We start from the raw sequence: 10,676 nt of genomic DNA on the forward strand, positions 1-10,676 counted from the left end.
ATTTACTTCTCTTCTCCCATCCAAGTACTAACCATGCCCGACCCTGCTTAGCTTCTGAGATCAGACGAGATCGGGCGCGTTCAGTGGTATGGCCGTAGACTACTTCTTCTCTTCTGATACTTATGACTTTCCTTTTTCTTGTCTTATTGCACAGGCTAGGACCTCCAGTACAATGTCGAATAGATATGGTAAAAGTGGTCATCTTTGGCTTATTCACAATCTTAGAGTGAAAGTATACAATATCTGACCTTTAAGTATCATCTTGGCTGTGGATTTTTTTTCTATATATCTTTTGTGAGATGAGGAAGTTCCCTTCCACTGAGTTTTTAATTTCAGTTATTGTATTTTTTTTTTAAGTTTATGTATTTATTTTGAGAGAGAGAGAGAGAGCATGCGTGCGAGCGCTCGGGGGAGGGGCAGACAGACAGGGAGAGACAGAATCCCAAGCAGAGCCCAACTTGGGGCTTGGTCCTACAAACCATGAGATCATGACCTGATCTGAAGTGATATCAAGATTCAGATGCTTAACTGATTGACCCACCTAGATGCCCTATCAGTTATTGTATTTTTAATTACTAAAAGTTCTATTTGTTTGTTTGTTTTCAAATTTGCTAGGTCATTTGATGGTTGTAGTGGTATGTTTTGTTTATTTTATTTTTTTAATTTGAGAGAGAGAATGGGGGAGGGGCAGAGGGAGAGAGAAAAAGAATCTTAAGCAGTCTCCACACTCAGCATGGACCCCAACGAGGGGCTCAATCCTACGACTCTGGGATCATGACCTGAGCCGAAATCAAGAATCTGACACTCAACTGACTGAGCCCGCCAGGAGCCCCTGTTTTATTTCTTTAAACATAATAATCAGGGGCACCTGGTTACCTCAGTCAGTAAAACATGTGGCTCCTGATCTGGGGGTTGTGAGTTCGAGCTCCATGTTGGGTGTGGAGATTACTTAAATAAACTTTAAAAACAAACATAATAATCAGAGATTATAATTTTGGTGTAATAATTCCAATATATGAAATACTTACAGGTGTTGGCTTCTGCTTTTTTAAAAAAATTTTTAATGTCTATTTATTTTTGAGAGAGACAGAGCATGAGCGGGTGAAGAGCAGAGAGAGAGGCAGAAACAGAATCTGAAGCAGGCTTCAGACTCCAATCTGTCAGCACAGAGCCCTATGTGGGGGGTTGAACCCATGAACTGTGAGATCATAACCTGAGCCAAAGTCATATGGCCAGCTGACTGAGCCAACCAGCACCCGGGGCTTCTGCTTTCTGTTATTTCTCTGTGTGCTGGGATATTTCTGACTGTATACTCTCTGAAAACTTATTTGAAAAAATTTGTATTTGCCCCTATCAGTTGCCTAAACACTGCCAATCTGCATTCACTTTAAATATATAGCTTGAGGAATTTTTTTTTCCCCTTGACCACACAAATGATGTGATTTGGAGCTACATATCCACTCCACGGCTGACAACTCAGAACCAAGGACTTATTTTGCAATTCCCTAGGGCAGGGGGCCTGGGTCAGGTTACTCCTGATTGACTCCTTTTCAAATCCAGCAGGAGGCATTTCTTCTAAATTACTGGGCGGGGGTTTAGATTTCTGTTCTGTGTCACCTGCTGACATTGACCTAGTTTGGCAAATGCTTTCAGGATGAAGGCAGTTTCAGTGCTCAGGTTCCTCTGTGGGCTCACATTTTCACCTAGATTTTAGACTGGTAATTTGTTCTTCTTTGTTCTTCAGGGCTTTAAAGAAGTTGTTTATTATTATTATTATTATTACTACCATCATCATCATCATTGTTATTGTTATATCTTTTATCCTGTATTTTCATTGTTTTTAGGAAGCAGATTGGTCTTAATAGCCTGCTATATTTACCATAAAGGATTCTCTGCTTTTAAGCTTAAAAAAAAATGGGGTGCCTGGGTGGCTCAATTGGTTAAGCGTCTGACTTCGGCTTAGGTCATGATCTCCCAGTTCCTGAGTTTGAACCTGGAATCAGACTCCCCGCTGAGAGTGTGGAGCCTGCTTGGGATTCCCTCTCTCTCCTTTCTCTGTTCCTCCCCAACTTGTGTGTGCATGCTCACACTCTCCCTTTCTCTCTCTCTCTCTCTCTCTCTCTCGCTCTCTCTCGCTCTCTCTCTCTCTCTCAAAAATAAATAGGGGCGCCTGGGTGGCTAAGTCAGTTAGGCGTCCAATTTCGGCTCAGGTCATGATCTCACGGTCAGTGAGTTCCAGTCCCGCGTCAGACTCTGTGCTGACAGCTCAGAGCCTGGAGCCTGCCAGATTCTGTCTCCCTCTCTCTCTCTGCCCCTCCCCCACTTATGCTCTGTCTCTCTCTCTCTCTCTCTCAAAAATAAATAAAATGTAAAAAAATGTTTTTAATAAAAAATAAAATAAATTTAAAAAAAATCTCTTTTCAGCTCTCATCTCCTCTAGAATTATGTTTTTGTGTATTTAAACCTGTTAAAAAAATTCCTTCACTCTTCTTTTATTTTAATTTTTTTTTATTTGACGTTCATTTATTTTTGAGACATAGAGAGACAGAGCATGAACGGGGGAGGGTCAGAGAGAGAGGGAGACACAGAATCCGAAACAGGATCCAGGCTCTGAGCTGGCAGCACAGAGCCCGATGCGGGGCTCGAACTCACGGACTGTGAGATCGTGACCTGAGCCGAAGTCGGTCGCCCAACGGACTGAGCCACCCAGGCGCCCCTTCACTCTTCTTTTAAAGGAGTTTCTGGAAAAGCTAGAGATAAGTGCCTGCAGACCACCATATTTAACCAGAAGTCTCCCGTTCATGTCTTGTTACATCATCTCTACAAATAAAAACGTGACTAAAAGGATAAGGCTGAACAGGATGCTTCTCTCTGGTCCTGTCACTTGATGGCTGATTTCCAACTTGGGGGAAGTAGTTGTTCCACACGACGAGCCCTCTACTAAAGAGCAGATACCCTTTCCTCCCTCTTCATCATCCTCAGTCTCCGCTGCCAGACTGAGGGCACACGTGGCAGCAGCCACTGCTCCCACCTCCCCTTCCAGCCCCAACCAGTAAACAAGATTGTCTCCGTGGGTTGAGATTGAAAAGATTTCCCAAATGATTCTGATATGACCCCATCACTCATTAGAGACTCACTGGGGTAACTCTGGCCCCCTACAGAGGCCATTGGAAGACTTCTTGACCCTTGACTAAGTTACCAAACCCTGTTCTGTGCTCTGGTAACATCTGTGCTTCTCTGATTGGAGCATTCCCCTTGAAAACGTTATCAACAATTATTTTCCCGAGACCCAAGGCTGCTCCACCCCCAGCCTTTTCTATCTCAATTGATAGTAACTCCTCCTTCAGTTGCTCCCGCCAAAAACCTGAGAGTGATTCTTAATTTGTGTCTTTATCTCACAACCCATTTCCAACCTTTTGAGAAATCCCGGGGGCTCTACCTTCAAAATCCATCCAGAGGACACCTGGGCGGCTCATTCGGTTAAGAGTCTGACTTCAGCTCAGGCTATGGAATCACAGTTCGTGACTTTGAGCCCCGCATCCGGCTCTCTGCTGTCAGCACAGAGCCTGCTTCAGATCCTGTCTTCCGCTCTCTCTGCTCCTCCCCGACTCCTGCTCTCTACTCTCTCCAAAAAAAGTCAAACTTCAAATAATAATAAAAAATAAAACAAAATAAAATTTATTAAAAAAAAAAAAAAAAGCTTTAAAAAATACGTCCGGAACCTATTTTTCACCACTGTCATCACCGCGCTGGGACACCCTACCATCATCTACACACTGTGGCACACATTATTGCAGTAACCTTCCAGCAAGCCTGCCTGCTTCTACCCTTGTCCCTTTGGTTAATTCTCGACCTAGCAGCCAGAATGGTTATTTTAAAATACAAGTTAGATGATGTCACTCTTCTGCTTAAAACACTGCAACGGCTCCCTATTTCAGAGCAAACTCCAAGCATACAAGACCCTACAAGACGTGCACTCCCTCTCCCCTCATTCACGATGCTCCACCAACACCCTTGTTGTTCTCCAGTAACACCAAACACCTGTCCCCTCCACCTGGCACACTCTTCCACCAGATAGCCCATTAGTTAACCATCTTTCCTCCTCCAATTCTTTGTTCGGATCTCACTTTCTCACGGGTGTCTAATCTGGCCAAACCTGCTCCCTGTACCTTGCTCTACAGTAGTGACCCCTGTATCCATGGTTTCACTTTCCAGTTTCAGTCACACATGGTCAACGACTGTCTGGAAGCAGATAATTCTTCTGAACGTCAAGAGTAGCCTAACACGACATTACCACGCCTACGTCCTTCCCCTTGCTTCATCTCACGATGTGGGCCCTTTATCATCTCACATCATCACAAGAAGGTGAGTACAGTACAATAAGATATTTTGACAGAGAGGCTACATTCATATAACTTTTATTACAGTATATTGTTATAATTATTCCTTTTTATTCTTATTGTTAATCTCTTACTGTGCCTAATTTATAAGTCAAACTTTATCATAGGTATGTATGTATAGGAAAAAATATAGCATATGTAAGGTTCAATACTATCTGGGGTTTCAGGCATCCACTGGGGGTCTTGGAACATATTCCTACAAATAAAGGTGGGACTACTGTACTTCACCACCACCACTCCCCCCCCCCCCCCGTCCTGTTCCATCTTCTAACACACTATAAAGTGTGATGTCTCCCTTGTTTAAGAATGGAAACTACAGGGGCGCCTGGCTGGTTTAGTCAGTTAAGCTGCCGACTTTGTGTCAGGTCAGATCTCTTGGTTTGTGAGTTCGAGCCCCGCGTCAGGCTCTGTGCTGACAGCTCGGAGCCTGGAGCCTGCTTTGTATTCTATGTCTCCCTCTCTCTCTACTCCTCCTCCGCTCATGCTCTCTCTCTGTCTCAAAAATAAATAAACTTTAAATACACACATATATATATATATATATATATATATATATATATAAACTTAAAAAAAAAAAAACGGAAGCTACAAGAAGGCAGAGTCTGTTTTGTTCACCGAGACCAAGAACTTAGCATAGTGTCTGTCACAGTGGCAGGTACTCAATAAATTTAAACTCAAAATATTTAAACTTTAAATGCCTGTATTCCTCGCAATACTCCAACTAAGAAGTATGACTAACAGTATCAGGTGGTGGGACCCAGGGGTTCTCGGATTCCCACTACCTTCACCAGCACCCAGGAGGGGAGCCATTTTAATTGGAAACACTGAATTTTCAGTTCACCCAAGGCTCAGCTTCCGGAAAGTGTGCGTCCCAGGCTCACCACGTTCAACCTGGGCGATGTTCCCCTTCCCCCAGCGCCAGGGTCACTCATCCAATCAAAATCTCTGTCCTTTCTACCCCTTAAAGGACTTTGCTCTCCAAAAGATTGTGCCAAGAGGGGCGGGACGCAGCAAATTTAGCAGGTGGGCGTTGCCCTACGGCCGTTGCCTAGGTCACGGAGGAGCTGTACCCCCTCAGAGAGGGAAAATGGGCGGAGTGTGGAAGCGGACATCCCGCCCCTATCATGGAGCGGCCTGGGATTGGCTAGCCACTGTCGAGCCGCGCCCCCAACAGGGCTCGCGCCGCGCCCCCAACAGGGCTCGCGCCGCGCCCCCAACAGGGCTCGCGCCGCGCCCCCAGCGGTTAGGGTAGGTCGATCAGTTCCTACGCTCCCGCCTGGCAAGGAGCCCTCAAAGGCCCCGACACTTGAGCCCCTCCCGGAGTAATCGCCCAGGGTCGGCGCGCGGAGATGTGCCTCAGCCCCCGGAACTCTGAGATCCCAGGTTCCCTGGTTATTCTCGTTCAAGCTGCGCAGCAAGCCCAGAGATCGGGATCCAGGGCGAAGACATTCTTGAGAAACCTCGGCCCAGGGCCGGCACCTCGCCAAAGCCGCTGTTGAAAAGGAGGACTGGACTCAACAGGTGACCTCCAAGGAGCCTGCCCAGTCTGACAGGTCCTTTTCTTCACGGAAGTCCCTGGACTTCGACTTCCCCAAGTGTAAATGAATAGGCATCGGGGAAAACCAGAACTGGCCCCAGCTCTGGCACTCACTCGCTGTGTGGCCTCGGATAAGTCACATCCTATATCTAGGCTGGTTCCTTCATCCCACCCTGAAAGGGATTGGACTAGATGTCCTCTGCTGTCCCGTTTTGTTCTTTCTAGTTATGAAGCAGCCTTGATAACAGGCTGTAAAGTTTCTTTTTAATGTTTGACGTGTACCCATATTGTGAGCGATTCACTCTGCTCTCTGTTCATCCACCTTCACTTTCTGTGCCCAGAAGTTCCAGGAATGAAGAGAAAAGTCTGGAAGAGCATCTAGAAATAAAATAGGGACTGTCAAGAGATACTGAAGGGGTGATAGTTTGCAGCTCAAGAGGCGATGCTGAAGAGAGAATGAAATAATCCTCTATACTTTGACCCCCTCATTTTACAGAAGAGAAAACTATGAGTAGCTAAGTCAGCCTAATAGGAAGAACCCAGGCTTTCTAACTTGACTGCATGATCAGCCCCTTTATACATAGTGTCGGCAAACAGAAGGCGTAAATATGTAAAAACAGATAAAGAAATTGTCCACAGAAATAAAAACAATTTAGTTTATAACTTTAATTCAATATTTTTCAATTAATTAGAAACTTCCCACTTTCATTTTCTTAAGATTTGTATCCTGCCTACATTTGGGGTGACCTACAAAGCAGAAACAGAGCAATAAAAAATAAGACCGAAGCACATTATTTCCTCCTCCTGCTTTTCCTTTCTGTCACCACTATCTCCCCAGAGGAGCTTCTCAACTTCTGATGTTCCAAAACCTCCTCTGTAATATTCTTCAGTGGTCATCCACACACACACAAAGCCAACTAAAGCCAAAAACTAAACGTGACATTTATACGAAATGTCCAGATGAGGTAAATCTTTAGAGACAGAAAGTACATTAGTAGTTGCCTAAAGTGTGTATTTGGGGGGGGGGGGGAGGGGAGTGGAGATTGAGGGGAAACAAGAAGTGACTCCTAATAAATATGAAGTTTATTTCAGAAATGATGAAAATGTTCTAAAATTATGGTGACAGTCGCACAACTCTGTAAACAGATTAGAAATAACTGAATTGTGCACTGCACTTTAAGTGTACACAGTATGTGAATTCTATCTTGATGAAGCTGTAACAAAAGAGACTGACCAGGACGCCTGGGTTGCTCAGTCCTTTAAGCATCTGACTTTGGCTCAGGTCATGATCTCAGGGCTCGTGAGTTTGAGCCCCACATCAGGCTCTGTGCGCCCGCTTAGGATCCTCTGTCTCCCTCTGTCTCTCTGCCCCCTTGCCCGCTCTCTCTCGCGCACGTGCTCTTTTTTCCAAAAATAAACATTAAAAAAGAGAGAAACTGACCAGAAAGCAATAGCAGGGACACCTGGATGGCTCAGTTGCTGGAGCATGCAACTCTTGATCTTGGGGTTGTGAGTTCAAGCCCACACTGGGTGTAGAGATCACTTAAAAATAAAAGCTTCAGAAAGGAAAGAAGGAAGGGAGGGAGGGAGGGAGGGAGGGAGGAAACGTGTCTTTGCTTCTTCCCTGGGTTCTATGTGTATATATCCCCACATTCTTAGGAGAGCTGAGCGGCTATTCTGGGGTATTTACTTCTGCAGACACTTCCTGAGTCTCAAAGTGTGTCACCCCCCAGGTTGCCTACCTCCTGCTCCAACCACCACTTTACGCTGTGCCCGGCTCCGTGTAACGGAAGGAAGCATGCTGATTCCCCTGCTCACAGGACACCTCATTTCCTGCCTACCCTGGATGGAATTGAGATAAAGAAGGGAAGGATATGGGGCATCTGGCTGGCTCAGTCGGTGGAGCATGTGACTCTTGGCCTGAGGTTGTGAGTTCGGGCCCCACATTGGGTGTAAAGATTACTTTAAAAATCTTAAAATAAAAAAAAAAAAAAGGAGGGGGAAAGAATACACATGGCAGAATAGAGGTGTCTCGGGGGGAGATTGAAGAATTGAGACAAAGAGAAAATCAGAAAGAACAAAAGGGAATGTTGAGTAGGAAAAGAATGTCAATCCTTTGTGATTTTTTCCCCCTCCTGGGCTATTTCGAAAGATGGCAGATAGTGTTTGAGTAGCTTTCCTCATGGTTTTGGTTGCCTTCTTCCCAGAGGAGTTCTCGGAGGGAGAATCATGCAGTAGATTGTATCACATCTCCTCCCTTTAAGTCTTTACTAAAAGTTCACCTTCTCAGAGAAGTCTTCCTTGGCCTCCCTATCCAAAACTTCAACGTCTTCCTTGTCCTTGACATTTCCTGTTATACCCCTTTATTTATTTTTTTTAATTTTTTTTAACGTTTATTTATTTTTGAGACAGAGAGAGACAGAGCATGAACAGGGGAGGGGCAGAGAGAGAGGGAGACACAGAATCTGAAACAGGCTCCAGGATCTGAGCTGTCAGCACAGAGCCCGACGCGGGGCTCAAACTCACGGACCACGAGATCATGACCTGAGCCGAAGTCGGACGCTTAACCGACCGAGCCACCCAGGCACCCCTATCTTTTTTTTTATTACAGTCTTTGTTACCTGTCTTCCTTAGAATTTAACCTCTATAAAGACAGAAATTCTTGGTTTTTTATTTTAGTTTTTAGCTGTTTTGCTCACAAGTGTATCTACAGTGTCTCGAAGAGCCCAGAGTAAGCACTCAACTCTTATTTATTGAATGAATAAATGGATGACTGAACTACAACATGCTGCTGGGCACTTTTTTTTTTTTAATGTTTATTTATTTTTTGACAGAGAGAGACAGAGTGTGAGCAGGGGAGGGGCAAAGAAAGAGAGGGAGACACAGAATCCAAAGCAGGCTCCAGGCTCTGAGCTGTCAGCACAGAGCCCAACGCGGGGCTCGAACTCACAAGCTGTGAGATCATGACCTGAGCTGAAGTCAGACGCTTAACTGAGCCACCCAGGCGTCCCATGGGCACTTTTGTAATAAAAAGGGAAAGTCTTAAGAGAGTATGTTGTAAATCTGACAGATTCATAGCTCTGAGGCAAAGACAGAAAGAGGCCTTTTTTTTTTTTTTTTTCTTTCCCATTTGGACCCATCTTAAAAACAAAACAAAACAACAACAAAAAAACACAACTCTGGAGTCAGAGGAGAGAGGTGCAGGATGACATTTGGGTGGTGCAGGATTAGCATGATGAACTCAAAACTTGTAAGTTAACAGTTTCTTTGACTGGATCATCCATGCAGAGATGATGAATGCCAGTCACTTTTCTTTTCTACTATTTTATTTTTAAAAGTAATCTCTACACCCAACATGGGGCTCAAACCCACACCTCGCAATCAAGAGTTGCATCTCCCTCTGACTGAGCCAGCCAGGTGCCCCTCCAGTCACCTTTCTGACTACCAGGACTGGTTTCTGATCCAACACCAGTTCTCAGAATCAGTTTAACGTTTGCAAAATTCCGTAACATTGTGAAGCTTCACTTCCTTCTTCTGCACACTAGGGTAATACCTTCACAGTGGTAAGGATTCGGGGAGATAAAGTATGAAAGTGGCTGTCGGTCCCTGGCATGCAGCAGGTATCTGATTATTGTTTTCCCTCTCTGCCCTTTTTTGGGAAACTACTTTTCTCTCCTGTGATTTTTTTCTTCCTGCAAACACAGGCTTGTTCCTCAAGAGTTTAAAGTTACATTGCCAATTTTTTTCTTTTTAATCTCAAGTTTTCTCTTCAGGTATGTATGTATGTATGTATTTATAAATGTTTATTTTTGAAAGAGAGAGAGACAGAGAGACAGAGAGCGAGTGGCAGAGGGGCAGAGAGAGAGGGAGACACAGAATCCGAAGCAGACTCCAGGCTCTGAGCTGTCAGCACAGAGCCCAATGTGGAGCTTGAACCTATGAACTATGAGATCATCACCTGAGCCGAAGTCAGCTGCTTAACCAACTGAGCCATCCAGGTGCCCCATTCTCTTCAGGTTTTTAAAGAGTTTTGAAGATCTATATTAATTCTAAAAGTATAACTTGGGGCACCTGGGTGGCTCAGTCGGTTAAGCATCCGACTTCAGCTCAGGTCACGATCTCACGGTCTGTGAGTTCGAGCCCCGCGTCGGGCTCTGGGCTGATGGCTCAGAGCCTGGAGCCTGCTTCCGATTCTGTGTCTCCCTCTCTCTCTGCCCCTGCCCCATTCATGCTCTGTCTCTCTCTGTCTCAAAAATAAATAAAAACGTTAAAAAAAAATTTTAAAGTATAACTTTTAATTACTTAGGGAGGCAGTTAAAGAAGGACATGAGAGAAAATTAGTGAAGGGTAGTTGGGTTTGGCATTTGCTTCAGGTACACTACTTGGCATATTACCCAAAACCCCAATAAGAGGAATGCTGAGTTTCTGGATCCTGCCCCAAATCCCTCTTCGGCCTCAGAGTTTTGTTTTTGTTTTGCTTTTTAAAATTTGAATTAAAGCACACATAACATTTACCGTCTTAATTTTTTTTAATGTTTGTTTATTTTTGAGAGACAGAGCACAGGCAGGAGAGGAACAGAGAGAGAGGAAGACACAGAATCCGAAGCAGGCTACAGGCTCTAGCTGTCAGCACAGAGCCCAATGTGGGGCTCGAACCCATGAGCCGTGAGATCATGACCTGAACCGATGTCAGACGCCCAACCTGAGCCACCGAGGTGCCCCTACTGTTTTAATATTTT

This window comes from Panthera tigris, chromosome E3, assembly GCF_018350195.1.
Source record: "Panthera tigris isolate Pti1 chromosome E3, P.tigris_Pti1_mat1.1, whole genome shotgun sequence".
Taxonomy (NCBI): Eukaryota; Metazoa; Chordata; class Mammalia; order Carnivora; family Felidae; genus Panthera; species Panthera tigris.